Source organism: Pongo pygmaeus, chromosome 4, assembly GCF_028885625.2.
Source record: "Pongo pygmaeus isolate AG05252 chromosome 4, NHGRI_mPonPyg2-v2.0_pri, whole genome shotgun sequence".
NCBI lineage: Eukaryota > Metazoa > Chordata > Mammalia > Primates > Hominidae > Pongo > Pongo pygmaeus.
In genome coordinates, this window is record NC_072377.2 from 8,518,362 (window position 1) to 8,545,971 (window position 27,610).

General features: G+C 39.9%; 1 long non-coding RNA gene across 1 annotated transcript; it reads left to right on the top strand.

Moving 5' to 3' along the window:
- The first annotated feature begins 2,094 nt into the window (after positions 1-2,094).
- LOC129036482 (uncharacterized) lies at positions 2,095-26,763 on the top strand. Its single transcript, XR_008502571.2, has 3 exons — positions 2,095-2,175; positions 18,966-19,039; positions 25,962-26,763. It is a non-coding gene; the product is annotated as an uncharacterized LOC129036482 (long non-coding RNA).
- The last annotated feature ends 847 nt before the right edge of the window (positions 26,764-27,610 follow it).

Below are 27,610 nucleotides of genomic sequence, written 5' to 3' on the forward strand. Positions count from 1 at the left end.
TATATGTCCCCACCAAATCTCATGCTGAATTTTAATCCCCAATGTTGGAGGTGGGGGCCGGTGGGAGGTGTTTGGGTCATGGAGGCAGATCCCTCAGGCTTGGTGCTGACTTCCTGATACTGCGTTCCTGCAGGATCTGGTTGTTGTAAATTGTGGCACCTCCCCACCACTTTTCTCTCTTGCTCCTGCTGGCCTTCCACCATGAATAAAAGCTCCCTGAGGCTTCCCGGAGAAGTCTAACAGATGTCAGCAGCATGCCCGTACAGCCTGCAGAACTGTGAGCCAATTAAACCTCTTTTCTTTATAAACTACCCAGTCTCAGGTATTTCTTTATAGCAATACAAGAATGGACTAACACAGACACAACATTTTTTGTGTGTGGTAAATTCTTCCAATTTCTCACCTTGCATTCCCAGTGCTGCCCTAACTGGACCTGGGGAGTTTCATCATACTTTCTTCAATACAAAGATTGTGAATACCTACGAACTCTTTTAAGACATTCTGTATTCTGCCATCAGGCTTCCTAAGCTACCTTGTGGATCCACATGCAACAGAATCAGAACTTTCAAAGCAGTCACTAAACATGTAATTGACAGCTTTTTTTAAAAAAAAATTCAAAATGAGATTAACAAGCACCAAGGGTGTTATTCTCTTATATTTCTTTTAGCAGCATTCCATCACTATCTGTTTCTTCCACTTCAGAAACCTGCAAAACTGCTGTAGAATATCAAGCAATTGTTCTAGTAAAGTGAATTTTTTTAGCTCACTGCAAAACATCTATTCACCCATGTTTTAGTCTTCTGTTCACTCTCTTCCAAGTATGTACTTGGGAAAACAACAGGACATCAACCAGGCAAGCCCATTACCATTTTCTGCAGATAAACCTTTACAGTCAGTGTGAAAAATCTCACCCTGAACTACGGTGGCTGTAGCGAAAAGAACCATGGACACAAGTATGACTTGTGAACATGATTCATAAAGCACCCAGAGCCCCAGTGTGGCAACAACACATGAATGAAAAAGGTTCTCCTACCATGTTATCAAAATCATGTCATTCTCACTTTCCCTCAACAGTACCTAAATTTTAAAAAGAATATAAGATTAATGATGAAATACTACAAAAGTATCATTTGAGTCAACACTGTACTCAATGAAAATTATCCATGTTTATGAAAATAAAGATCTGTACCCCAAAAAATAGCAAAGTATCCACAATAAATTATAAACACCAGGACATCAGGGACATTGATCCCTATATCCCAAGGCCTAGAAAAGTGCCCAGCACCTAATAACAATACTAACTTTTGAACATTTCACCACGTGCCAGGCACACTTCTGATATGCTCCATGTTTCAACTTAAGGCTTACAGGCCAGGCTTACAGGCCACCAGCGAGTCTATAAAGTTTCATTTATTATATGAGAACTGAAGCACGGGGTTAGATAATATTCGGAGACAACACAAGTTAGTAGCTGATGGGTTAAACCCAGGCCGCGCACGTCTAGAATATGCACACTTACATGCTTGTTGAAAAAACTGTGTTGGTTAGGATCAAACTAGCTTTAGAAAATAGAAGTTAAAAAAGGCAATAGACTTTGGCCAAATATTTGGGTAAAACGTCAAATGTCAGATATGTGGAGGCATGGGTAGCCTTCTAAGGGGTCATGTCTATGGAAGGAAAAAGTTTGGCTTAACAAACAGGAAAGTGAGAGAAAGAATGAAACAGTAAAATAACAGGATCCTGATGGGACAGGCGGCCTGCCCAGACCTTAACGCCTTCCAGGCGACGGGGGGATGACTCAGCAGGACAGAAGGGAGAGAAGCTCCAGACGCCAAGGCCCTCTTCGAGATGAAAGAACCTCCCATCCTAAGGGACTGGCGTTCCAGGAACACCTGCGCTGGCTGAGCCAGCTCAGTGAGGCGGAGCGGCCAACCCTCCACTCCACCTCGCCTCCCCGCTGAAAAACCGAGGACCGCGCAGCGCAGCAGCTCCGCGCACGCTGAACACGAGGAGACACCGCCCACACGCCAGACGCGCTGTGATTGGCCCCAGCTACCTCGGACCGAGATTCCTATTGGTCCCAGGTGCCGAGAGTGCGCACTTTGGACGTGGGCGCGTGTGTGGAATGGGAGGAGGTCGCGCTGGCCGTGGGCGTCCCTGGCCTGCGCCGCCTAGGTGAGCGCTCCGCAGGCTGCGATCCCCGGGTCCCGACCGCCTGCCTACCACTGGCCTGATGGGGAAGCGTCCCGGGGCTGGAAGGGCAGCCGGCTTGCGCGCGTGGTTCCCACGCCCCTCGGGCTCCGGGGGTCGCTGTGGGTGCTGGCTGCGGGCTCGGCCGGGGGGACCCCGGGAGCGCGTCCGTGGGCCCCGCGTCGGCCTCTGCGCGGGTGAGCCCCTGGGCGCTTTGGCTCTAGACGCTTTCCAGGCCCGGGGAAACCGCACGCGTGGACGCGGGGAACGGGGGGCGTGACGGGGGGGGGCGTGACGGGGAGGGGCGCGCCCCGGGGGTCCGTGGTCGTTCCGAGCTTCCACCTGGACGGACGCAGGCATGTGCCCTGCCCGCCGCCGCCGCCGCCGCCGCCGCCGCCGCCGCCGCGTCGTCCCTGGGCCTGCGGGGGCTGGGGCCTCTGCTGAGAGTCGTGGGAAGGTGGTGCTGGGTTGTGGCTCTGTCGCGGGGATGAGGGTTGATCTGGGAAGCCCTCAGGATGTGTGTGTGGCTCCTGGAAGGTGACGCACATTGTTAGCTTCAGTAAGGTTTTCAACACCACGTTTCCGCAGAGCTTGGTCATAATAACTATATCGCCTTCTACATAGTGCTTTTGGGGAGTTACTCATTTTAACAGCTATTACGTGTTGAATGTCCTCTTGTTTGCCAGGTGCAGTTCTCATCCCTAGGTGTGGAGAGTTGAAGAAGATATATTCAGTTATTTTCTTTTTTAATGTGTGAGCTAACAATGATTTTATCCTTTGCCTTCTTAAAGGTTTAATTTGCTCTTAGGTGGACAGAAAAGCATAAACTTAATTTTAACTACTAGTTGGTCACAGTTCAAAAGCCTCATGTGTGGTTTGAGTTTTAGCTTAGATCTTTCCTTACATGTCTTTCCTGACAGCTCCTCAGATTTAGACAGTGTGAGGATCAAAACTGTATGAAGGTGCTTTACTCTTGATAATCTGTGAACGTCAACTAGGAAAATTTTTAGTGTATTAGAAATGTTTTTCGAACTCTTTGGCAGAGAGTCTAGGCAATTTCACTTGGGTTCTATGATTAATTTGCAAAGTATCAGGATGAAATCAAGAAACCTGCAGTTTTAATTGAATTGCCTTTGGTTTTGTTTCTCAAAAAGCGGGACAACAAAAATACCTACCAACAAAAATACCTACTTAAGACTACTGTTTCAGGCACTGTCTAATTGCATTTATCAGATCTTATTATATTCATTCCATGAGGAATATTACGTCTAATAAAGAGCACATTCCCAGATCAAGCCCATGTAGGCTCACTCTGGATTCTGATTTTGAACTGCTCTATTTCTGAATTGGAGTTTAACTCCTCTGTTACCCCTAGATTAATGGTGAGTATTTTCTCTCACCCAATTTAATTCCATTAACTCTAATCAGAACCCTAATTTAGCATATTTCCAGTAGAGTAGTTGCAGATCCATCCTACTCTAGAGTTTTTGTGCTATGTTTTAACTGTCTTTTATAAATGAAGGGACGGCTTCCTCTGTAACATATGGGAACATTGTGTAATCTTTGAACAGGCAAAAGCATTCCAGAGAAAAGATAGATGAATTTCATATATTTTTATTAAAACAATTTTATTAAAACATAGATAAATACTGGATTATTTAAGCAAGTTGCAGTCTATGTAGGTTAACCGCTAAGCTATGCTTCCTCTCTTTGCATGCGTGTGTGTGTATACATGTGTTTTTCCTAAAGATACATCAAGGCTTAGTACTTTCACAATGAGTTAAGTCCTGCACTGTGCCTTGAAAGATGAAGGGAGGGAGTTAGAGGCAAAGATAAATTAACAGGTTAACAGGATCTAGGTCCAAGTCCTTAGATGCCTATTAAAGAGTTCAGGCTTCACTCTGCGGGAAGTAGGAAGATTTTTGAAAGACTAAGTACTGGAAGGACATGATCAGGTTTGCAACTTAGAACTATCACTGTGGCTGCAGACCTAAGAGTAGACAAGAAGCGTGGGTAGAAAAGTTAGGAAACTACATTTTCCAAAGAAAAACATGGAAAGAACTGAAAGGGTGATCTTGGAGTCAGAGCCAGGTAGAGAGTTTAGGGATTTAAGGAGGATTTGGTAAGAGATTTATTGTGAATCCTACATCCTAAAATTTTAATGTTTCTTTTCTTTTCTAGAGATGATAAATAGCCAAAGATGTCAATGGCACTCATGGACATAGTAAGCATAGTAGGAGCTGAAACACTAGAAGCACTGACAATGTCAACTATTTTGAGCAAAAAGAAGCAGTGTCTTCGGAACATTTGATCATAAAACCAGAAATTATGAGAAAAACATTTTTCTGAAGCTTATACTTTCGCATTTCCTAGAGAGCATATTTGTATGGATGGGGGTGGGCAAACACTCAACAAAAGTTTCTTTAAAAAGAAGAAACCATCCTGGTTTGATGTTACATAATCAACAGTTGCCCACTGCTCCCTTCCTGTGCCTATGACCCTTCCCAAACTGCCCTGTTGCTTGCAGGCTCGCCTGAGCTGAGAGGCAGCCCTAGCTCCCCATTGGCACCTCCCTGGGGCCTTCTTTACACCCTGGAGAACTTCACAGGGAATCTGTATCTGTAACACAAAGGCTTCCTGGTGGTCCAGATGTAGATACTAAGGCTGACTGGATATTTAAGTCCTGCGGACTTACTCTGCCAAAATTATTTAATCATGTAAAAATAATTTATAATTCTTATAAAGTATCCCCTTCATAATATAATGAATGTTGGGGTTATTGCATTTAGGTGCACATGTACAGTATACAAGATTATTAATAATAATGTTTTCAAATAGTTATTGTAAAAGCTATTTTTCTTATGTTTATGAAAGTGCTTATAAAATTCATGTTTTATGAGGCTGGAGATGTATATTTTGTAATTTCATTCTGATATTTGTTAATATTCATTTCCAATGCTGGTTTTGGTTGATGAGACTGACATTGCCTAATTTCAAGCTTTTTGAATGTGTATTCTTTCAGGGCAAGTATGAAATAACTAGTAAAAAATATACAAATATGCTTAACCATAAGTAGACTTTCTCACATTGATTACTTACAACAGCTTTAGGTGGGGTGAATCAGATGCCTGTATTACAGAAGTTTCTAATGCAAAGCAAAATAAAAACACTTGTATGAGTGCACAGAGGTAGGTGTGGAAGAAAGTGAAACACTATTTTAGGTTTTAGTTACACTGCTGTGGTGTGCTGCCTAGTATTTGCATTTGCATTAACCTGCAAATACTAGGGGTTATGAATTGTTTCTAAGTCTATTATTAAAAATAGCCTTGCTTCATTTCTTCCTAAAATGGAGACAAATATGTATAGCGTCTATCTTACCAGTATGTGTAAGAATAATATCTTAATGTGTGTAAAATGTTTATAGGAACCTGTATTTCAAAGAGCTATTTTTGCAAGTGACACTATCCTTTTAAGAAACTTTTTTATTCAAACTTTTTTCTCCATTTATAACTACTCTATTATTTCTTAATGTTCAGAACCCTTTTCATTATCTATAAGGCTAAGCTTTAGGTAAGTAATGAGAAAATAATAATAATATATGGAAAAGAAATGAGTGAGGAGTTGAGATGTGTGTCAATCAAGAATGAGTTTGTCAGCCCTTGTATTATGATTTTACTCAGGAGGTAATTGTTGAAAGATGTAATGTAAGGGCAGTGATACTATATGGTATGTAAGACTGTTAAAATCATTGAGGTAAGATATTACTTGAACTAAGCACAGAAATAGAGACAGATTTTTAATGCATTTAATTATCAAAATATCTAAATTTAAGATTTGGTGTGGCTGTTCACTGGAAACAAATGGCAGACAAACAGAATATTTCTTGGAGTCGTAAATGACATCATCCTGTCTCCAACTTTCTGTGTAGCTTCTGTCTTCAGTTGGTCTTTGCTTAGATTTCCCTGTATCGGAGAAGACTTCCCTGGACATCAGTGACAGTTATTGATTGCTCATGCTATGAGCTCCTCCCATTTCTCGGTCCTCTTGCAGTAGGTGGGGCCATGGTACTAGTTATAGCTGATTGCTTAGACTTTAAGGCTCCGTATGTGACTCTCCAGCTCTGGTCCACTGCTACTGCAGCTCTGGCGGGACTATGTAGGTGCCCCATGTCTCAGACGGTGCAGCCTCCATCCACCTGTGTCCCTGAATGACTAGAGCACAGGCACTGGTGACCTGTGGTGGATGTAGAATGTGGGTAAGAGATAAACTTATGCTACACCACTGGGGTTCAGGGGCTAATTTGTTACCACAGCATAGTCAACCTTTTCTAGCACCCCATTCTGTCTACATTTAGCAGTCCTACCCCACTCCATGCCTCCCCAAGCCGTCCTCCTGCTTTAGTTTCTTTGTAGCACTGGGCCCCGCATGACATGTCTCTGTTTTACTTTCTCGCATCGCTTCTCCCTGCCTCCAGCACATACACTAAAATTTAAACTCCATGCCTGGCCAAAATAAATGTTTGTTAAATAAAGTCTGCCAGTTCTGTTTGCGATTTATCAGAAACAAGGAAAGAAATCCTATATAAAGTTGATCTGTGCTTTGGCAATTTTCATTTAGGGTAATTGCCCTTTTTTCAAATGGCTGTGCATTTTTTATGATGATGAATATAAAGTAGCAGAAATATTTTTTGTTAAAATTGTTGAGCTTGTGGAGTGAATCTAGCAGCCTATGTGAAAGAAACATTGTGCTAGAGAGTCGTCTTTCTGCCACGTGAAATCATTATATTTAACTCAAGTTCTCCATGGGAGATCCATGCAGAGATATGAAAATGGGATGGACGTCTCTTCCTTCTTAAAAGTTGCTCCAGGTTTTGGCTTCAGGTGCCTCCTGTTTTTTGCCCTCCCTTATCCCTGGGAGTTCCCTCTATTTACTTTCGTAAGGACTCTTGGTATAAAAGATATTTGTATACCTGGGTGTGTGGGAAGGAACTGAAGGCAAAGGTAGCAGTCATTTCAAGCTGAACATGTTAAGTGGTAATCGAGCACTTGGTTTTTGTAGAACCTCCTGTGGCCATCTCCACAGTGTCATATTTGAAAGAAATCTTGTGTAAGCACTGGTCTAAGGGTCACTGACCATGAATGATGGGTGTGGTGACAGCATGGCCATTTTAGAGACAGGCAGACCAGATATTGGTTACTTTTATTTTAGTTGACAAAGTTTATTTGCTTTTAAGTTTTAAAGCAATACAGCAGTGTGAACTTCAAGTTGTAAACTTTCATTTAGAAAGTTCAAAATTTAGTTCAAATATAAAATATTCTGAATTTGAATAAAAACTTTAAAACTCATTCTTCCTTTTCAGTTGTTTTAAACACAAATGAATCAAGAACATGATTATCACCAATTACTACATGTTTATATTTCTGTTGTATACTGAAGGGAGTGGTAAAATGAATGCTGGAGGAGGATTTTGGTTGAGAAATTGGGAGGAGGAAAAGTAGCAACAAAGACTGAGATGAATGGCCAGTTAGGAAACTCAAGAATATGAAACACTAGAGAACAATAAAGTGTTTCAAGAAGAATTTAAGGGGCAACTGAGTCTATTACAGTTGATAGGTCAAGTAGGAGGAGAACTGAGGAGTGTCCATAGGATTTGACAGCATTCAAATCATGGGGAATGAGGAGCGATTTTTGTAGAGTGGTAGGCACAAAAACCTGACATGGGGGGGTTGTAAGAGGAATCAATGAGAATGAGAAGCCATGATTATTAGGGGTATTTGAGTTCAAGACATATTGAGGCTGGGCATGGTGGCTCACACCTGTAATCCCAGCATTTTGGGAAGCCAAAGAGGGCAGATCACAGCCCAGGAGTTGAGTCTAACCTAGGCAACGTGGTGAAATCTGGTCTCTACAGAAAGTACAAAAATTAGCCAGGCATGTAATGTAGTCCCAGCTACTTGGGAGGCTGAGGTGGGAGGATCGTTTGAGCCCAGGAGGTCGAGCAAGCATGCAGTGAGCCATGATCTTGCCATTGCACTCCAGCCTAGAAGATAAAGTGAGACCCTGTATTAAAAAAGAAAAAAGACATTGAAAAGTAAAGTAAAAAATCTGTTTAAAGTTAGAGAACTAGATAAGACAATAATGAAATAAAGCCAGTAGAAGGAAACAAATGAGAAAAAAACAAGCAATGACAGAATAGAAAAATTTTAAAAAATAATAAACCTAAATGTTATTAAAATGACTAATAAAAACTGAGGAAAAAGAGCAGAAATAGACATCATGATCAAAAAGGGGGACATAACTATAGGTACAATAATTTTTAAAGAATCTGAAAGAACATGCACTGCTTTCTATGACCTCTTGGCCCTCAGCATCCATTTCTACATCTTCATTATTGGGGGGGGGTGTAAATCAGGGTCTGGAGTCACAAAATAGGAACTGTGGCTCCTCAGAGGGGCAGTAGAGCATAGTGGTTTAAAAGCATGGACTCTAGTGACAGACCATATGGGTTTGAAAACGCCCTGACACTTACTAGTCATGACTTGGCTACTGCCTCAGTTTCTCATCTTTAAATGAGGATGATGGGAGTCCTTATTGCATTATTTGAATAAATAAGTCAGTTTGTGAAGAAGCACTTAGAATAGCTCCTAGCATAAAGTGAACAGTGTCTTGTGTGGGTATTATTGAGTACAAAAATTTGTATATATATATATATTTTTTTTTGAGACAGAGTCTCACTCTGTCACCCAGGCAGGAGTGCAGTGGTGCGATCTTGGCTCACAGCAAGCTCTGCCTCCTGGGTTCACACCATTCCCCTGCCTCAGCCTCCCAAGTAGCTGGGACTACAGGTGCCCGCCACCACACCCAGCTCATGTTTTTGTATTTTTAGTAGAGACGGGGTTTCACTGTGTTAGCCAGGATGGTCTCAATCTTCTGACCTCGTGATCTGCCTGCCTCAGCCTCCCAAAGTGCAGGGATTACAGGTGTGAGCCACCGTGCTCAGCCTGTTGTATAATTTTTAACTCTACTGACCATAATTTATTATACTCCCCTCTTTAAAATGCATCCAAGATAAATTAGGATCATTAGTGGCAACATTATTTTGATTCTGAGGTATTAGTAAATCCTTCATTTTATAATTTTAAGCATTAAGTGAGCATTCATAAACTTGAAAGGTTTAAGCTAGATCTACTCTTATCCAGAGCTAAATGAGTAGAAAACCAATACCCTGAGTTACCTGCTGACAGCCCAGTCACTCCCATGTTTCCAAGGCCAGGTATTCCTAAGTGCCTTCTGTTCTGAGTCATCCAGGTTCATCTAGGAAGCCTGTAGGTTGTTCTGTTGGTGCAATTTTGCTTAAAGTACCTACATATCAATGTGGCTTATTACCTCGAAACCCTAAAAACCGAATTTAAGTATGTTTAAAATACTTCAGCTGACATGATAAACTTTCCCCATCTGCAAAGGGGCATTAACTCAATTGCTAATAAAAGTCTTCTTATATATGGTGTTTTTAAATTATTTTTCCACATTTTCATCTCTGTTAAATGCTAACATTTTTCATTTTAAATATTACTGGCTGATACTTAAAGGAAATCCAAATACTGTCTTTGACAACCCTTAGATATTCATGGCTAGAGCTTATGAATCATGGTTTTCTTAAGTTAGGAAACATGTTGCTATTAAAATAATTTTTCAGAATGAGAGAATGCTAACATAGATTATTTATGTCTAAACAACCTAACTTTAGCATTTATTGTTTTCTGTTTGTGTGTGTGTGTAATCTATCATTGTTATAAGAGACATAGCCAAAGAGTTGAAGATCCAGCTCAGATGCTGTAAGGGGGTACAGCTACTCATGTGTGCTTGATCTGCAGAGTTTAGCAGAGCTCCTTAAGTGAGCTAAAAGTACTCAGGTGCTAAACACTGTGCCAAATATTTATGTTGAAAGCAAACAAAAACAGCCCCTGACATCCAGAACAATACACCTGTTCCAAATCAGAGAAATTGGCCAAAACAAAGAAGCTACAGGCCACATGCAAGTCAGAAATCCAATTGGGCAGTCATTAAACCTTAATGTTCCAAAATGATCTCCTTTGATTCCATATCTCACATCCAGGTTATGTTGATACAAGAGGGGCTCACATATCTTTGGGCAACCCCGACTCTGTATCTTTGCATGGTACAGCACCCCCTCCCAGCTGCTTTCACTGGCTGGCCTTGAGTGCCTGTGGCTTTTTCAGGTTCACGGTGAAAGCTCTCGGTGTATCTACCGTTATGGGGTCTGGAGGATGGTGGCTATCTGGCTGTCTTCTCAAAGCTGTACTAAGCAGTGCCCCAGTGGGGACTCTGTGGCTCCAACCACACATTTCTCTTCTGCACTGCCCTAGCAGAGGTTCTCCATGAGGGCTCCACCACTGCCACAAGCTTCTGCCTGGACATCCAGGCATTTCCATACATCATCTAAAATCTAGGCGGAGGTTGCCAAACCTCAGTTCTTGACTTCTGTGCACCTGCAGGCCCAAAATCACCTGAAAGCTGCCAAGGCTTGGGGCTTGCACCCTCTGAAGCCATGGCCTGAGTTGTACATTGGCTGCTTTTAACCATAGCTGGAGTTGAAACAGGGCACCATGTCCCAAGGCTAGGCCTGGAAGGGGCCCTGGGCCCAGCCAATGAAACCAATTTTTCTTCCTAGGCTTCCAGGCCTGTGATGGGAGTGGCTGCCGTGAAGGTCTCTGACATGCCCTGGAGACATTTTACCCATTGTTTTGATGATTAACATTTGGCTCCTCATTACTTATGCAAATTTCTGCAGTGGGCTTGAATTTCTTCTCAGAAAATGAGTGTTTCTTTTCTATTGCATTGTCAGGCTGGAATTTTCCAAACTTTTTTGTTCTGCTACCTTTTGAATGCTTTACCACTTAGTAATTTCTTTTGCCAGATAGCCTGAATCATCTCTCTCAAGTTCAAAATTCCACAGATCTCTAGGTCAGGAGCAAAATACTGCCAGTCTCTTTGCTAAAGCATAGCAAGGATCACCTATATGCTAGTTCCCAACAAGTTCCTTATCTCCATCTGAGACCACCTCAGCCTGGACTTCATTATTCATATCCCTATCAGCATTTTGTTCAAAGCCATTCAACAAGTTCAAAGCCATTCAAACTTTCCCACATCTTTCTGTCTTCTGAGCACTCCAAGACTCTAGAAAGTTCCAAACTTTCCCACATTTTCCTGTCTTCTTCAGAGTCATCCAAACTGTTTCAACCTCTAACTGTTACCCAGTTCCAAAGACACATCCACATTTTTTGGTATCTGTATAGCAGCACCCCACTCTCTGAGGTATCAATTTACTGTATTAATCTGTTCTCACACTCCTATAAAAAAAACTGCCAGAGACTGGGTAATTTACAAAGGAAAGTGACTTAGCTGACTCATAGTTCCACAGGGCTGGTGCAGTCTCAGGAACTTACAATTATGGTGGAAGGGGAAGTAAACATGTCCTTCTTCACATGGCAACAGGAAGGAGAGGTGCTGAGCAAGGGAGGAAATGCCCCTTGTAAAACCATCAGACCTCATGAGAACTCACTCACTACTAGGAGAGCAACATGGGAATAACTGCCCCATGATTCAATTACCTCCTACCATGTCCCTCCCATGACATGTGAGGACTAGGATAACTACAATTCAAGATGAGATTTGGGTGGGAAATTTTTCAGTTTTGTTATTGTAAGCTTTTAAAAAATACACTGTATTTTTAATGTTCATAATTTTGAGAATAAGATTTACCTGTATATTTTTTCTATAATTTTATTGCATAACATTAAGCATATTTATGCCTCATGAGCTGATTTGGGGAGTAAAACCACTTATTTAAATTTTTGGAAGAGTTTGTAAGATATTTTAATGATTTATACTTTGAAATTTTGGTAGAACTCAGTGTAAAACTCAGTGTAGAATTTTCTTTATGGAAATCAGGTAGACAACACTTCTCTGGTATACAATGCTTCACACATGCTATCACAACTTATTCCTAGAGGAATCAAATGTGTCATCCTATGTGACTCCACAGGGAGAGAACTCTAGGAAGCTTGCTCCTGGTTTCCTCTGGACTTCACTTCATGTGCCTTTTCTCTCTGCTGAATTTGCTTTGTATCCTCTTGCTATAATAAACTGTAGGCAGAAGTATGGCTATATGCTCAGTCCTGTGAGTATACTTAGCAAATCATCAAACCTGGGGGTGGTCTTGGTGACCAACAACACAGTGATATTTTCCCAGAAAATTTTTCATTTAATTTCTATTTTCTAAATTATTGTCATAAGTGTATTCATACTACTTGTGTTATATTTTATAATTTAAAAATAAAAACTATTGTTCCTTTTTACATTTAATATTTCATATTGTTTTTTATTTAGATTTTTTTATTAGCCTATATTATTTTGTCCATTTCTTTAGTACTTTAAAATAAACTTCTTTTAGATATGTTGATTTTCTCTACTGTATCTTTGTTTTCTATTTCATTGTTATTTAATTTTATCTTTATTATCTTTCATTCTCTTTGGTCTCATTGATTTGTAATCTAACTTAATATGTATATGTAACTCCTTAGTTATCAGCCTTTTCTTTTCTAACATAAATATTTAAAACTATGTATTCCCTTCTTAGTGTTTATTTTAATATGTTCCACAAATTTTGGTTTGTGATACATTTTTTACTATTAACTTCTAATTTTTTGACCACTAAATTAGTCAACTATCAGAATACATATGGTACATTTCTCACTATGGTTGACACAGGATTCCTTCTGTGCCACTTCACCACATGGAAATCTCGGTGGCAATGGCACCCCTCCCTGGGCCTCTCTTGGCTCCATGCTCACTGCTGGGCTCGCTTCACCTACTCTGCCTGGCAGCCTGTGCTCAGCTCATGTTACCGGACTGGATTCTGTGCTCAGCCTGTGGGTGGGCTGGGCATGCTGCAGTCTGCCGCCACCTTGGGTACTGGCATCTGGATGAGGGAATGTGGTGGAGCCAGTAAACTAGGAGATGACAGCAACTGCGGAGCCCCAAGCAGTGTTATGGCTCTTGCCCACAGAGTCCAAAGGTTTGAGCCCCCAAGCACTTTTACTGTTCTCTCTCCATCCCACCACCCACAGATAAGCAAATGGGGCCTGGGGGAGGGGGCAGGGGTGTTACAGATTGTTCATGTTACAGCTTGCATTTGTTCCTCCCAGTTGGTGGGTTTTGGGTTCTCGTCCTGCATCCAAGAAAAATGAGGCTACATGGACACTAGAGAGTGAGCAACGTAGAAAAGGGTTTTGTTGAGTGAAAAAACATCTCTTGTCATGAGAGGGTACCTGAAGTGGGTGGCCCTCTGTGTGAGAGGGGGCCCAAAAGTGAATAGCCCCACATGTGGCTGAGTATGGGGTAATTATGGGCGGAGAATGGGGGAATGTGAGGCAATTGGTCCATGGACAGGCCTGGTTTTTCCATTTGATTGGCTAAGAGGCATCGAAGAAGTTCTCACTCTGATCATGGACTCTACCTGGACTGCCAGCCCTGTTTTCAGGCTTTAAGTTGTCCTTGGTTTGAAGGTTGGGTTTTACTGGGAACCTGTCCTTGTCTGCCTAGGAATTTTTCTCCCTCCTGCTGCTATCAATCTCCCCTCTGAAAAGGTACATCTAACTGACATTAGGATAAAGACAGTTACTGCTCTTACTGCTTCATGCTGACAGGGGGCATTGTTTTGGGAAAATGCAGTCAGATTTCTCTCAGAGGTTTATCTAAGGGTCTCCAGTGAAAGACATTACCCAAGGCGCCATTTGCATAACCATTTGGAGTTTGGTGGTCTCTAGGTGAGAAGCAAATTTTACAAGAAGGTTAAGTATGAATGGGCCAAGTATTAGTATTATACAAAGAGGAGCTAAAAGGAAAATTCTAGTGCCAAAGATAACAGAAATAAGAAGTAAAAGAGACTAATCATTCTGAAAACAATGTTGTGGCCAGAGCTGTTTCACTCTGGTGAAAAATATTAAGTCTTTATAGGGGGCAGTTAAACTTTAGAGGAGAGATAATTGTTTATGGAAGTAGATAATCCCATGGGAGTTCAGGATTAAGGGGTCCTTGGCAAACATGCCTGATGGGGAGGAACAGAACACAGGTGATAACAGCAAGCATAGGGGAAGCTATAAGGAGGATATTCACGGAAAGTTAATTATTGACACTTATCTTTGTGATTGTTTGCCTGAGGTCTCCAATTTCTTCACACTGGTATTTTGGGTGCTCTTCTGGGTCAACAGAGGTAATTCTGTCAGCTTCCCTCTTTACTTGAGTATAATGAATCCAAGAATATATTTCAGTGACCTTTACTGTCATAGGAGTAGAAAGAAGAAGAGTGTAAGGTCCCTCCCACTCTGGGCCTAGAGAGGGAGAAAGGGAAAGAAGTGCCTTTACCAGTACTAAGTCCCCTGGGTTGAATAGACATGGCCCTAGTTCACAGGGTTAGGCCTCCAACAATTGTTTCAGTTCCTGTTGGAAATGGGCCAACACAGTTACATGTTTAATCAAATCAGAGATTTCTTGGTCTAGCAAGAAATCATTAGCGGGAAAAGGCCATCCATACATCATTTCAAAGAGACTTAAACCCAGTCTCAAAGGGGAGTTTCGAACAGGTAGTAGGGCTATGAGAAGAAGAGTGATCCAGGGGAGATGAGTCTCTCAAGACAGTTTTCTGAGGTGCCTTTCGATAATATCATTTGTCTTTTCTTCCTCTCCTGAGGATTGTGGTCTCCAATCACAATAAAGATGATATTGTGTGCATAGCGCATTTGAGACCCTTTGGGTGACAGCCACCTTGAACAAGGGGCCATTATCACTCTGGAGGTACTCAGGGAGTCTAAAGTGAGAAATTATTTCATTAATTCATACTTTTATTACCTCAGAAGCTTTCTCTGTTAGATATAGAAAGGCTTCTACCTAGGTAGTGAAGGTATCTACCCATACCAGTAAGGAAGTATTGGATGTCCTTTGTCTTTGGCATATCGGTGAAATTCATCTACCAGTCTTCCCCTGGGTAGCCTGTCATTCTTTGGTTTCCAGCAGGGATAAGTCAATAATTTAAGAGACTACATTAGAGTAAGGGAGTAAGGTTGTCAAGATCATAAGAGGATTGTAGAGATACTCTGAGTGCTACTGAGTGCTTCCTGGCAGTGAATATGATTATATAATTACAGATATTTTTTGAACTTTCATTGCCTAGACTACTACCATATATTCTAATTATCCACCATTTTTTATGCAACTGGCTATAGCACACAGCTTTCCTTAAATGCACTGCCAGTGCATGGGGCTTTGAAAGCTGCCATGACTCTTGGCAGGAAAAGTCTGAGATGTGCTTGGGGCACTCTCCATACCATTTGATTCAAAATATGAAACTAATGCTGAGGGAGAAAAAAGCACATTCACACAAATTTTAATTCATGTTCCAGGTCCCCTGCTAAAAAATTTTTTAAAAGTAATGTATCATTTATCCCTCACAATTACCCCATGAAGCAGTTGCTACAAAGACCCTTCAGCTGTGGCTATTTCTGCTCATTCTGAGCCAGGGTACTGATTGTACAGTAGTCATTAAAAGGCTGCCCCTTTTGAAGGACGTTTCTCTTTCACTGCTCATGTCAACTCTCCATGGGTCTTAGCGAAGGCTGGCATATTTGTCACATGGGTGTACTGTAGAATGTGAAATTAAAATGAGACTTACTTGAGAGAGATTTTTCTTCTGAAGGGAGAACAGTAGTTTAGTACTTATTTCCATCACTCTTAGGGTAGATGGACAGAAAATGTCTGCCTAAAAGAATTTGTCGAATGAAGCTGCCAAGGTTACAAGAAACACAGTGGTAGCAGAAAGAAGGCCAGAGAAGCATTGCTTTTTAGGTCTTTATACAGAACATGAGGCTTGGAAAAAGCCGTCCTTCCAGCAGCTTTTCTTCCTTGTGTTGCTTCTGTGGTCCAGAGGATTCAATTCGGGAAGGATGTTGGTATTCTTTTTTTCATATGCAATACTTTCTGCATAAAGAATGTTTTTTTCCGTATTTCCTTAAAACCATATCATTTTCTTTAACATTCTTTAATTTCTGCCAGTTACTTTCTCAGCGAGTTTTGCAATATCACACTTGTTTTTTTCTTTTCCCTATCTAACAATTTTTTTTTTCTAAAGATTTCTTTCCCATCCATGTTTGCATTTTTGGGTATGTTCTTTTTATCATCATCATTATCATCACCATTATTATTCTAGATTGAACACAAAATTAACATATAAATCTTTGACAGTTAAGAAAAATGTGATCTAATTTAGTTTTGTGTAGTGGAAAGAGTACTTGAAATCACACGATCTCTATTTGAATCCTGAATCTGCAGTGCCCTCACCTTCTGCCACATTGGATGAGAGCTTTGTATTCTCTCTAGTCTTCAATTTTCTCATTTGTGAAGTGAAAAAGTTAAAGTAAATACTCTCTAACCCCTCTTCCAGCACTGCTAACACAAGGACCAGCTTTCTCCCAAGATGATGCTGCCTCATACAGCGATTTAATTTTTCTGTTTATATCCACCTTCTTCCAAAAATTATTTTAGGGTATCTGTGAAGGATACACAAGAAACCAATAACATGGGTTATTTTTGGGTGAAGGAACATCAAGGCTGGGAGACAGGAGTAGAAGAGAAGATTCAGGCCATCTGGATTTCGACCAGATAAACCTGCTTTCAATTCCAACAAATAAACAAAATGTAAAACTGTAATTAAGAGTAGTTACCTGAGCAGATTTTTTTTTTTAAATCATTTTGGTCTATTCAGTGATTATAGTGACTCAAAATAATACTTTACTAAAGCTGTAAGGGCAGGAAAAATTCAGTAGAATTTAGTTTTTTCTTTACCATTTTAATAGTAGAACGAAATGCTAATGAACAACAAAATAGCCAGAATAAGTAAAAATTTTGGGTAACATTTATTGAGACTTTTAGCACTGGAGACTTGCATTTATGCAATATTTATTGGATCTGTGTTTTATATTTCTAGACAAATTTAGAGCTAAGACTCGTGAGTCTAACATTCTCTGCACACACACTTAAGAAAGATGTCCCGGCTGGATGTGGTGGCTCACGCCTGTAATCCCAGCGCTTTGAGAAGCCGAGGTGGGCAGATCACGAGGTCAGGAATTTGAGACCAGCCTGGCCAACATAGTGAAACCCCGTTTCTACTAAAGATACGAAAAATTAGCCAGGTGTGGTGGCGTGCACCCACAATCCCAGCTACTCGGGAGGCTGAGACACTACAGTCTCTTGAACCTGGGTGGTTGCAGTGAGCTGAGATCACACCATTGCACTCCAGCCTGGGTGACAGGAGAGACTCTGTCTCAAAAAAAAAAAAAAAAAAAGAAAAGAAAAAAGAAAGATGTTCCACAAGACCTTTACTCCCCCAGCTGTTACTATAGGCCTCAAACTTTATTAAGCAATTATACTGCTCTACACATGTTGATAAGGACATTTAAAAACGGTTATTAATTTTTAGAAAAATTTAAGATAGAAAATGAGAGAAGTTAAGACCAATTTGTGAAAATAATCCAATGAAACACAAACTTTTAAAAATTATAAAAATTACTTTGAGTAAATAGACACATTCAAAAACATTGTGTATGTCTTCTAACAAATAATCATTACTTTTTTTCAGGTATGTTGGAGCAAATTAGTGTTTAAACACCTGTTCAGAAGAATTAACAGATTGTAGTACAGCATGAAAACTATCCCTCTGGTCATTACTTATTCTGGCACATAGGCATGGAAGCATTTTGTTTGCTCAAGGGTAATTAATCTGTATTGATTCTTCACAGAGAAGTGAATATTAAAAAATTACTTAAAAATGTGCCTTGATTTTTTTTTAAAAGAGCATCCTTTGCTATATAATATTTGTTAAATCAAACTAAAATTTGGCCTGATAAAGACTTCATACTTGCATTCCGTATTAGCTCCTCCCGCTGCTATGAAGAAATACCAGAGAATGGGTAATTTATAAATGAAAGAGGTTTAATTGACTCACAGTTCCCCAGGGCTGGGGAGGCCTCAGGAAACTTACAATCATGGTGAAAGGGGAAGCAAACACATACTTCTTCACATGGTGGCAGGATGGAGAAGAATGAGAGGCGAGTGAAAGGGGAAGTCCCTTGTAAAACCATCAGGTCTCTTGAGAACTTACTCACTATCATGAAAATAGCACGGCAGAAACCTCCTCTATGATTCAATTACCTCTCACTGGGTTCTTCCCACAACATGTGGGGATTATGGGAGCTATAATTCAAGATGAGATTTGGGTGGGGACACAAAGCCTAAGCATACCACATTCTTTAGTTATCCTGTACAAACTGCAATATATGCAAACTGAAAACCTAACTTAGGTGTGTGCTTCTGTAAAATAGCTGAGTTTCAGCCAAACCCAGCAACCAGACTTCATCCACTCACAGGCAACCAACTGTTCATTGTTAAAATAAGGCAAAAGCTGAGTTATAACTAATCCAGTTGTTTCTGGAGGTTACTTTCATTTTCTCTATGTCACTTTCCTTTTTCTGCCCATAAGTTTTATCCAACCATGCAGCAGCCCCAGTGTTTCTCTGAATGTGTTCTGATGCTGGGAACTGACTGATTCAAGAATCATTTTTTTTCTTGCTTAATTAGGTTCTGTTAGATCCTATTAAATTTAATTTGTTTAAAGGTTTGTTTTGGTTTGTTTGATTTAACAGATCTGGTGTCAAAAGTGAGGATCCAAAGTAAAACTCCAGTGACCCTCAGGATCACCAGGTGACCAGGAGGCAAGGTACTGTGGAGCCCACTGTGCTTCTTGCTCTCTTGTTTGTAACTGGAGTTCATGGACAAGTATTATTGTGGATTCTGAGCTCCACCAATTGTGTTCTGAGCATTTTTTTAAAGCAATATTTAGCTGGAATGACTGGAGGATCAGATTGGATTTGATAGTTAACTGGTTCAGATTTAGTTAGAGGCCTGGAACTTCAGATAGTGACATTTGTGATAATGAGTTTGTCTCAATCAAAGGAGTTTGGAGCTACACCTTCTAGGATTCCAGCTAACTTTTTTTTTTTTTTTTTTTGAGATGGAGTCTTGCTCTGTCGCCCAGGCTGGAGTGCAGTGGTGTGATCTCTGCTCACTGCAAGCTCCGCCTCCTGGGTTCATGCCATTCTCCTGCCTCAGCCTCCCGAGTAGCTGAGACTACAGGCGCCTGCCACCACACCTGGCTAATTTTTTGTGTTTTTAATAGAGATGGGGTTTCACTGTGTTAACCAGGATAGTCTTGATCTCCTGACCTTGTGATCTGTCCACCTTGGCCTCCCAAAGTGCTGGGATTACAGGCGTGAGCCACCGCACCCTGCCGATTCCAGCTAATTTTATGTATAAAATTAGGAACCCAAGAACGTATGTCATTTTTAAAATTTGGGCTAACCTTACTAAATACAATGTAGAATTCAGATGGCCACAATAGGGAAGTATTTTTTTTAATTAATTAATTTATTATTCTTTTCGAAACAGTCTTGCTCTGTTGCCCAGGCTGGAGTGCAGTGGTGCTATCTTGGCTCACTGCAAACTCTGCCTCCTGGGTTCAAGTGATTCTCCTGCCTCAGCCTCCCAAGTATCTGAGATTACAGGAGCCAGCCACCACACCTGACTACTTCTTATATTTTTAGTAGAGATGGAGTTTCATCATGTTGGCCAGGCTGGTCTCAAACTCCTGACCTCAAGTTATCTGCCTAACTGAGCCTCCCAAAGTGCTGGGATTATAGGCATGAGCCACTACACCTGGCTGGAAGTTTTAATTTGAATAAAATTGTGTATTTAAAGGCATATTATAAAAGGGGTGACCAAAAAGCCTGCAAAACCAATTTCATATGTTCTTTAATTGGCATGTGAAGGCATCTAAAAGATTAAATGAATGAAAAATTGCTATTGCAGAAAAAGCAAACAAAAAGTTTAAGCCACAGACTAAGGACATAACAGAAGAGGATTGTACTCTTTATTGAACTAACCCCAACTATTCCTTCTCTTTATCCATCTCTACCTAAATTCTCTGAGTCCACTAATCTTTTTCTAAATGACCTTTTCACCTTGATGATGATGAGAACAGAGAAGTTAGACAGATGCCTTACAAAGTAAGACCTTCTGATCAGCCAGGCCTCCGGGCTGTTATCACCTTTTACTTTGTGGTCTAAAACTGAGCATAGAGTCATTGTAAAGAACTTCCCTGACTCAAGGGAACATCCTCAAGAATGTATTGAGGAATTTAGAATCATCATAGGAGCTTACGATCCAGGGCTTTCTGACCTTTACTGATTTATTCCCATGACATTGGGACCTACCAAAGCTCAGAAATGGATGACAGCAGCAGATTGGGACAGACCTAAGGAGGATATTAAAGATCCTCCCACACCCCCTTATGAGAAGGGCCAAACTGAGCTATGAAAATTGCTGAAAATCCTTTAGATTCAATTTCTACATATGTTTCACAGAAAAATAATTAGTTCATCATTCAATTTTGAAGACCAAAAAACAAAAACAAAAACAAAAAATTGACCCAGTTGTAGATTATAGAACTCAGAAATACTGTATTTGAAATGTTCTGGGCTCAACATACAGCAAGCAGTCTTTTCTGCAGGTACTGAAATGGGATTAACTAATCTATTTATAAATAGATCCTGTCCTTAACAGTTTAATTTAAAAACATAAACTTAGATGGGTAGTGACAGATGTGACTCAATGGATAGCCTTAGCTGAACATTTTGAGAGGACATCAGAGCAAGAACAAAACCCCAGAAGGGTAACAAGCTTATGTCTGTCCTGTTACTATGGTTACGGGGTCCAAAACCAAAGAGGCCTTCTTGTTTTTATTTTAAATCACAACCAAGAGGTAGAGAATAAGAAATTCTGTACTCCAGGATATCTGCCTTTATTGCAAATAACAAAGACACTGGAAAAGAGATTGTCCAGGTTTATATCAGTCCACTCATAAGCCTCCTCCCTTTAGGCCAGACTGTTTCTCCCCTAGAGGCAGCCCAAGAGATCTTAGCCCTTGTGGTGATAATAGACATTGTGGAGGCCCTCAGGGATTCTCCTGTAAATTGCCCTTGCCCCCTCCCCAACTTAATGTCCATTTTTCTCCACAATATCCTTAAATAAACCTGAAGAAACAGGGTCAAAATAAATGAGCAATCCTGTACAATACTGGTGGATATGAGAGCCACATTATCTACCATAAACTCCACTTAAATCGATCAACAAATCCCTCTGAGTAAAAAGGTCATTTCTGTGGTGGGGCTTTTGAATCAAGTTCAAGAGGCTTCCATATCTGAACAAATCCAATTTACTTTGCAGCTATTTTCAGAAAAATGTACCTTTCTGCTATGTGATACTGCCCCAGTAAATTTGCTAGGGTGAGAATCACTTTCATTGCTAACAGGGCATATGAAATTCTTCTTTTGACTCTCCTCAATCAGAACGGTTATGCTCTCTACAGACAGAAACTGGTAAGATCAAAAATCAGGCCTATAAACCTGTGACTTTTCTAAAATACCTGAAGGTTTATGGGCCTTTTCCTTAACTGATATAGAAATAATTAAAAGTATGGAACTTTTAGAAGTCCAAATAGATCGTTCTAAATCCTTGCCTAAATTACCCCAGTATCCACTAAAACTCAAATTAGTTCAAATGCTCTCACCAGTGGTAGAAGAGTCAATTAAACAAGGACTTATAATTCTGTGTATCAGTCTTTGTAACACTCGAATCCTACCAGTTAAACCAGATGGACAAGCTTAGAGATTTATTCAAGATTTACAGACAATTAATAAAACAGTAATACCAAGGTTTCCTGTAGTCCCGGATAGTGATATCTTAATGTCTAATATACCCACTGATTCAAAGTGGTTTGCAGTAGCAAACCTCTGCTCAGCCCTTTTTTTAGTAGCATTCCAGTTCATAAATAGAGTCAATACTTATTTGCTTTACTTGGAAAAATCAGCAGTACACCTGGATAGTAATGCCACAAGGATTAATGTAGTTTTCCCAGGCATTGCATCAGGACTTAACCCTATAGAGTGCTGGAAATTCTACTCATATTCAATATGTAAATGACCTGTAGTTATGCACTCTGCCACTAAAGAGTGCTTTGAAATTTACTCAAGTTACCTTTTATAGCAAGTTGCATGTAAAGGTCACAAGACTTTGATGATAAAACTTTAGTTTTCAAGAGAAAAGATCAACTGTTTTTGACACAATTTGACTGTTGAAGCGATTTCCTTCTCACCTGAAATAATACAAACTACCTAAAGTTTTCCGTGCCCTGCAACCCAACACAAGGACTTTTCTTGCGCTTATAGAATATTACAGATACTGAGTCCTGAATTTTTCCTGTATGGCCTCACCATTCTATGAACTCACTAGAACATAGTACCCAAGGTCTTAACCTTGGAAAGACAGTCATGCACCAACTTTTAACCAAATGAATTTGGCCTCAAAACTGCCCCTCGCTTTAGAAATTCCAAGTTACAGTAAATCTTTTACCTTGTTCCTTCCCTTCATGAATGTAATAATTGGGTACTAAGATTTCTTACCCAAGAACATGGGGGAAACAGGGCCATGGCATAATATAGCCTGCAATTAGAACCAATAACTGAAGCATATCCTAATTGTTTAAAAGCAGGAGCAGCAGCAACCTACTTGATAGAAGCAACTGCCTGGTTTTAAGAAAGGAACTTAATTTGCAAGTCCCACATGAGGTGGAAAGTCTATTAAATTCCAGCCAGACTCAGCATTTTTTACCAAGTAGACTAACGTCTTAGAAATTCTTGTCTCCTAACCTTTCATCAAAAATGTGGAAACCCACCCAAGCCTGCTACTCTATTACCTCTGCCTGATGATGTGAAGACCACAATTGTGTAAATGTAATATCAGAAATAGTATCTCCTCCTGTAGATTTATGAGCTGCTCCACTGGATAATCCTAAATTAATACGTTTTGTTGATAGGTTCTATGCCAAAAACTCAGAAGAAAAATATCAGTTGAGGTATGATGTTACCACCAAAAATGAGTTAATAGAGAAGGGAACTCTTACTTAAGTCACCTCAACCTGTGAAGCTTATTGCTCTCACCCAAGCTTGTCATACAGCTAAGGACAAGTTATACAGATAGCAAATATGCTTCTGGGGTCTTACATGATTTTGGCATGTTATGCAAACAATGAGGGTTCCTCACCTCTACTACTACTAGTAGTAGATTTTACAGCTATCCTGTTACAATTACAGATTGCCCTTGTTAAGTTTGAAGCTCACATGTGTAGAACTGAACCAGAATATCAAGGGAATGCCTTAGAAGATTTTTGTGTTAAATGAGCTAGTGTTGAAATTACTGGAGTATGCAATTTGAATGAACTCCATCAGATTGATCCAAGTCAACTCTCTTGTGATGACTTATTTAATAAATAGTGAAATGGCCCTGATTTTAAAAAAAGAACAAAATTGGTGTCTAACAGGATGTAAATTCAATGTTAGATGTGGACCCATAGAGGAAATGGATGGTTGTCTGGCCCTTCTTCAGTCTTTGAAACTTCCATTGTTAAAAGTTCTGCACTCCAAAAATCATCATAGAACAGACAAAAGATTCAAAATATGAAAAAGTATTGGTGCGGTGACTTCCAAAATTGCTAAAACAGTTTATAATCAATGTTTGGTTTTTCAAATTTATAATCCTTGGGAAACAATAAAAACCTTAGGTGGTATATTTCTACCACCTGTTTTGAACATTTACAGATGGATTTCATTTAGATATGACCCTCAGTGGAGTATTAGTATGTTTTTGTGATATTTTTCATGTTATCTGGTTGGGTAGAGGCTCTTTCATGAAGGAAAACTGATATTGTGACAGTAGCCAAACAATTATTATAAAATGTGTTTCTTTCATGGGACATCCCTGGAAAAATCTCCAGCAATAGTGAAACTTATTTTACTGGGCAAGTTATGAAGAAGTTAAGTAAAATGTTAGGAACACAGTGGCATTACCACTGTCCTTATTAATTTCAATTTTTTGGAATGGCTGAAAGAACAAATAGTTTCTTACAACTGAAATTGGCAAAATTAACCAAGTCAATCGGGTTGCCATGGCCCAAGGTACTACCACTGGCTTTAATGGCCATCAGATCCATTGCCATTGAAAAGCATTAAGTTTACCCTTCATAAAATAGTTACTGGAAGGCCTATGTCCCTAATATTAGAACCTCCTGCATCTGTCACTCTTGTAAACTCTGATATGACTAAATTCTGTAAGGTTTTAATGCATTATGTCAAAGTGTATTTTCACCAGATAAAGGATGCTTTTCCTGATCCACCAACTGAGGAAAATAGAACCTTTTATGGTCTAGAAATTAGAGACTGGGTCTTCTGGAAATAACATTAGAGGAAGACCACCATTGATCCTCCTTGGAAAGAACCATATGTGAACCCCAAAAATCTGAGACAGGCCTTGGTTAATTTAGAAAGTTTATTTTGCCAAGGCCGAGAAAATGTGTGCCCATGACACAGCTTCAGGAGGTCCTGATGACATATGTCCAAGATGATGAGAGCACAGTTTGGTTTTATACATTTGAGGGAGACATGAGACATCAGTCAACATATGCAAGATGAACATTGGTTTGGTTCGGAAAGGCGAGATGACTCGAAGCAAAGGCAGGAAGACATGAAGTGAGGAGAGGGCTTCTAGGTCATAGGTAGATAAGAGAGAAATGGTTGTATTCTTATGAGTTTCTGATTAGCCTCTCCAGTGGAGGCAATCAGATATGTATTTATTTCAGTAAGCAGAGGGTTGACTTTGAATAGAATGGGAGGTAGGTTGGCCCTAACAGTTCCCAGTTTGACTTTTCCCTTTAGCTTAGTGATTTGGTGGCCTCAAGATTTATTTTCCTTTCACACATATCGAGTCCTTCTCACCACCTACACTACAGTAAAGCTTCAGGGCCTCGAAACTTGGGTCCACATTTCATGGTTGAAAAGGGCCCCTTCAAATTTTTGGAACTGCACACCTGTTGGAGACTTTAAGGTAAAGCTAAACAGAAACATTTCTCCCTAGAAGCAGACAGCATCCTAGATGTGGACAGCTTTCAAGACTTTTGTCTTGAACAAAGACTTTTAAAAAAAATTAACCTTTTTAAAAATTAATGTTCATTTTATTCAGAGGGACCTTACTCTTGGCACTAGTGGGGTACCAGTTTCATGAAATTTAATGCTAATTCATAAATTGGGAAAAATCTTAAATAATGTATCCAATTAAACCTCCCAGGGATTTAGATAGGTAGAAACCACTCTCTGAAAGGCAGATGATAACATATGGATTTGACAAAAACAAACAAACCAACATACAAAAGAAACAATGAAACATAGTGCAGCTTTAGATCTCTTTTATGCTCAAGTTGTGGGCTTATGTACCTTATGTTTAGTTTTGAACAAAACTGAATGTTTTACCTGTCTGTCACCTGATTTTATTAGTACAGAAAGCTTAATTTAAAAGTTGAGTGTTAACTACTGTTTTCTTAAACACTGCCACCAAGTACATTAAGGAAATCTCCCCAGAGAAAGAAGCACACCATATGTTTAAGCGGGCAAGTAACAGTTGATTTTAAAGCATCTTAAATAGTGGATGGCAAGCTTAGGTTTTCCAAAATTTTCTAATTTTTGTATTTCTTCTAGTAGGTGTATAAGGACACTTGAAGCTCATTACACGTGGTACTCTATGGAAGGAAGTGTCAATGCTATGGAAAACAACCCCGATAGAGAGAACATCATGAGAGCTTGGAATGATTACATCATTGGCAATGCCATCATTGTTATAGAAAAGCCATGAAAGCCATCAAGCCTGAAACAACAAATTCCTGCTGGAGAATACTGTGTATAGATGTGCATGGCTTCACAGGATTTATGACTGAGCCAATCAACAAAATCATAAAAGGGGTTGTGCATATGGCAAAAATAAAAAGGTGGGGGTAAAGGATTTCAAGATATGGGTCTTGGATTAATTCAGGACCTAATAAACGCTACACCAGAGAAATTCACAATGGATGACTTGATGGAGATGAGTGCTTTCAAACCGGTGCCAGATGATGAGGAAGAAGGCATAGAAGATGCAGGGCCAGGAAACAAGTTGACTTTAGACACTCTGGGAGGAGGGATCCAGTTATTCAAGAATGCTTTTGACTTCTTGTATATGACACGGACCCTTCTACGATACAGGCAATAAGATTAAAGCAAATGATAAAGAAGAATTAGTACTGTATTAAAACATTTTTAGAGAAATGAGAAGACAGGAATTCAGGTAGAAATTATGATGTAATTCTGTAAAGTTACACTGAATGTGCCTGCTTCTTCTGACTCCTCTTCCACCTCCTCCATATCTTCCACCTCTGTCACCCCTAAGACAAAAAGACCAACCCCTCATCTTCCTCCTTCTCAGCTTACTCAATGCGAAAAGGATAAAGATCTTTATGACGATCCACTTCCACTTAATGAATAATAAATGTATTTTTTAACTTACTATTTTCGTAACAAGATTTTCTTTTCTGTAGCTTACTTTATTGTAAGAATACATTATATAATATATATAACATAAAATATGTGTTAATCAACTGTTTATGTTATCAGTAAGGCTTTGGGTCAACCGTAGGCTACTAGTAGGTAAGTTACTGGGGAATCAAAAGTTATATGTGGCTTTTTGACCGCAAGAGGGCCCGGTGTCTCTCACCCCAGCATTGCTCAAGGGTCAACTCTGTATTTCATGACAATTTCTTAACTACTTATATTAAGATTTGGTATAAACAGCAACAACAACCAAAGAGAACGTTATTACAGCAAAAAAAGTTTCACTCTGTCGTTTCCACCCAGACCCTCTGCAACCTCAGTACCTCCCACTGATTTCTGAAAGCCCTCATCACTCTCCGGAAGAAACAAAATTTTGACATTTTGTTCAGGCTCAGGTAAGATAAAGTTAAGAGGATCGTTATTTGGCTGTTGAAGAATAGATGATCATGAGTTTATATTTCAGGTTAAGATTGTTAAGAGAGTGACTTAAATATGAGATTTCAGTATCAAAAAATGTGATGAATGCTCACCCTTCTTTTTTGACCTTGGCTAATGCCGCTGCTCAGTTGGGGACCCTTATGTTAATGAGACAATATTGTATTCTGAGCAGCAGGCCCTGCTTTGAAGTAGTTCCGTTCTCTTCTGAAAACTCAAAGCTGCTTTCATGCAAGTACTATTGATTAAAAAATTATTTCTTCACATGAAGAAAAAAAAATGTTTCATAAGTATCAGCATAGAGAATGTTCAATTTTAAGAAAGTCTCC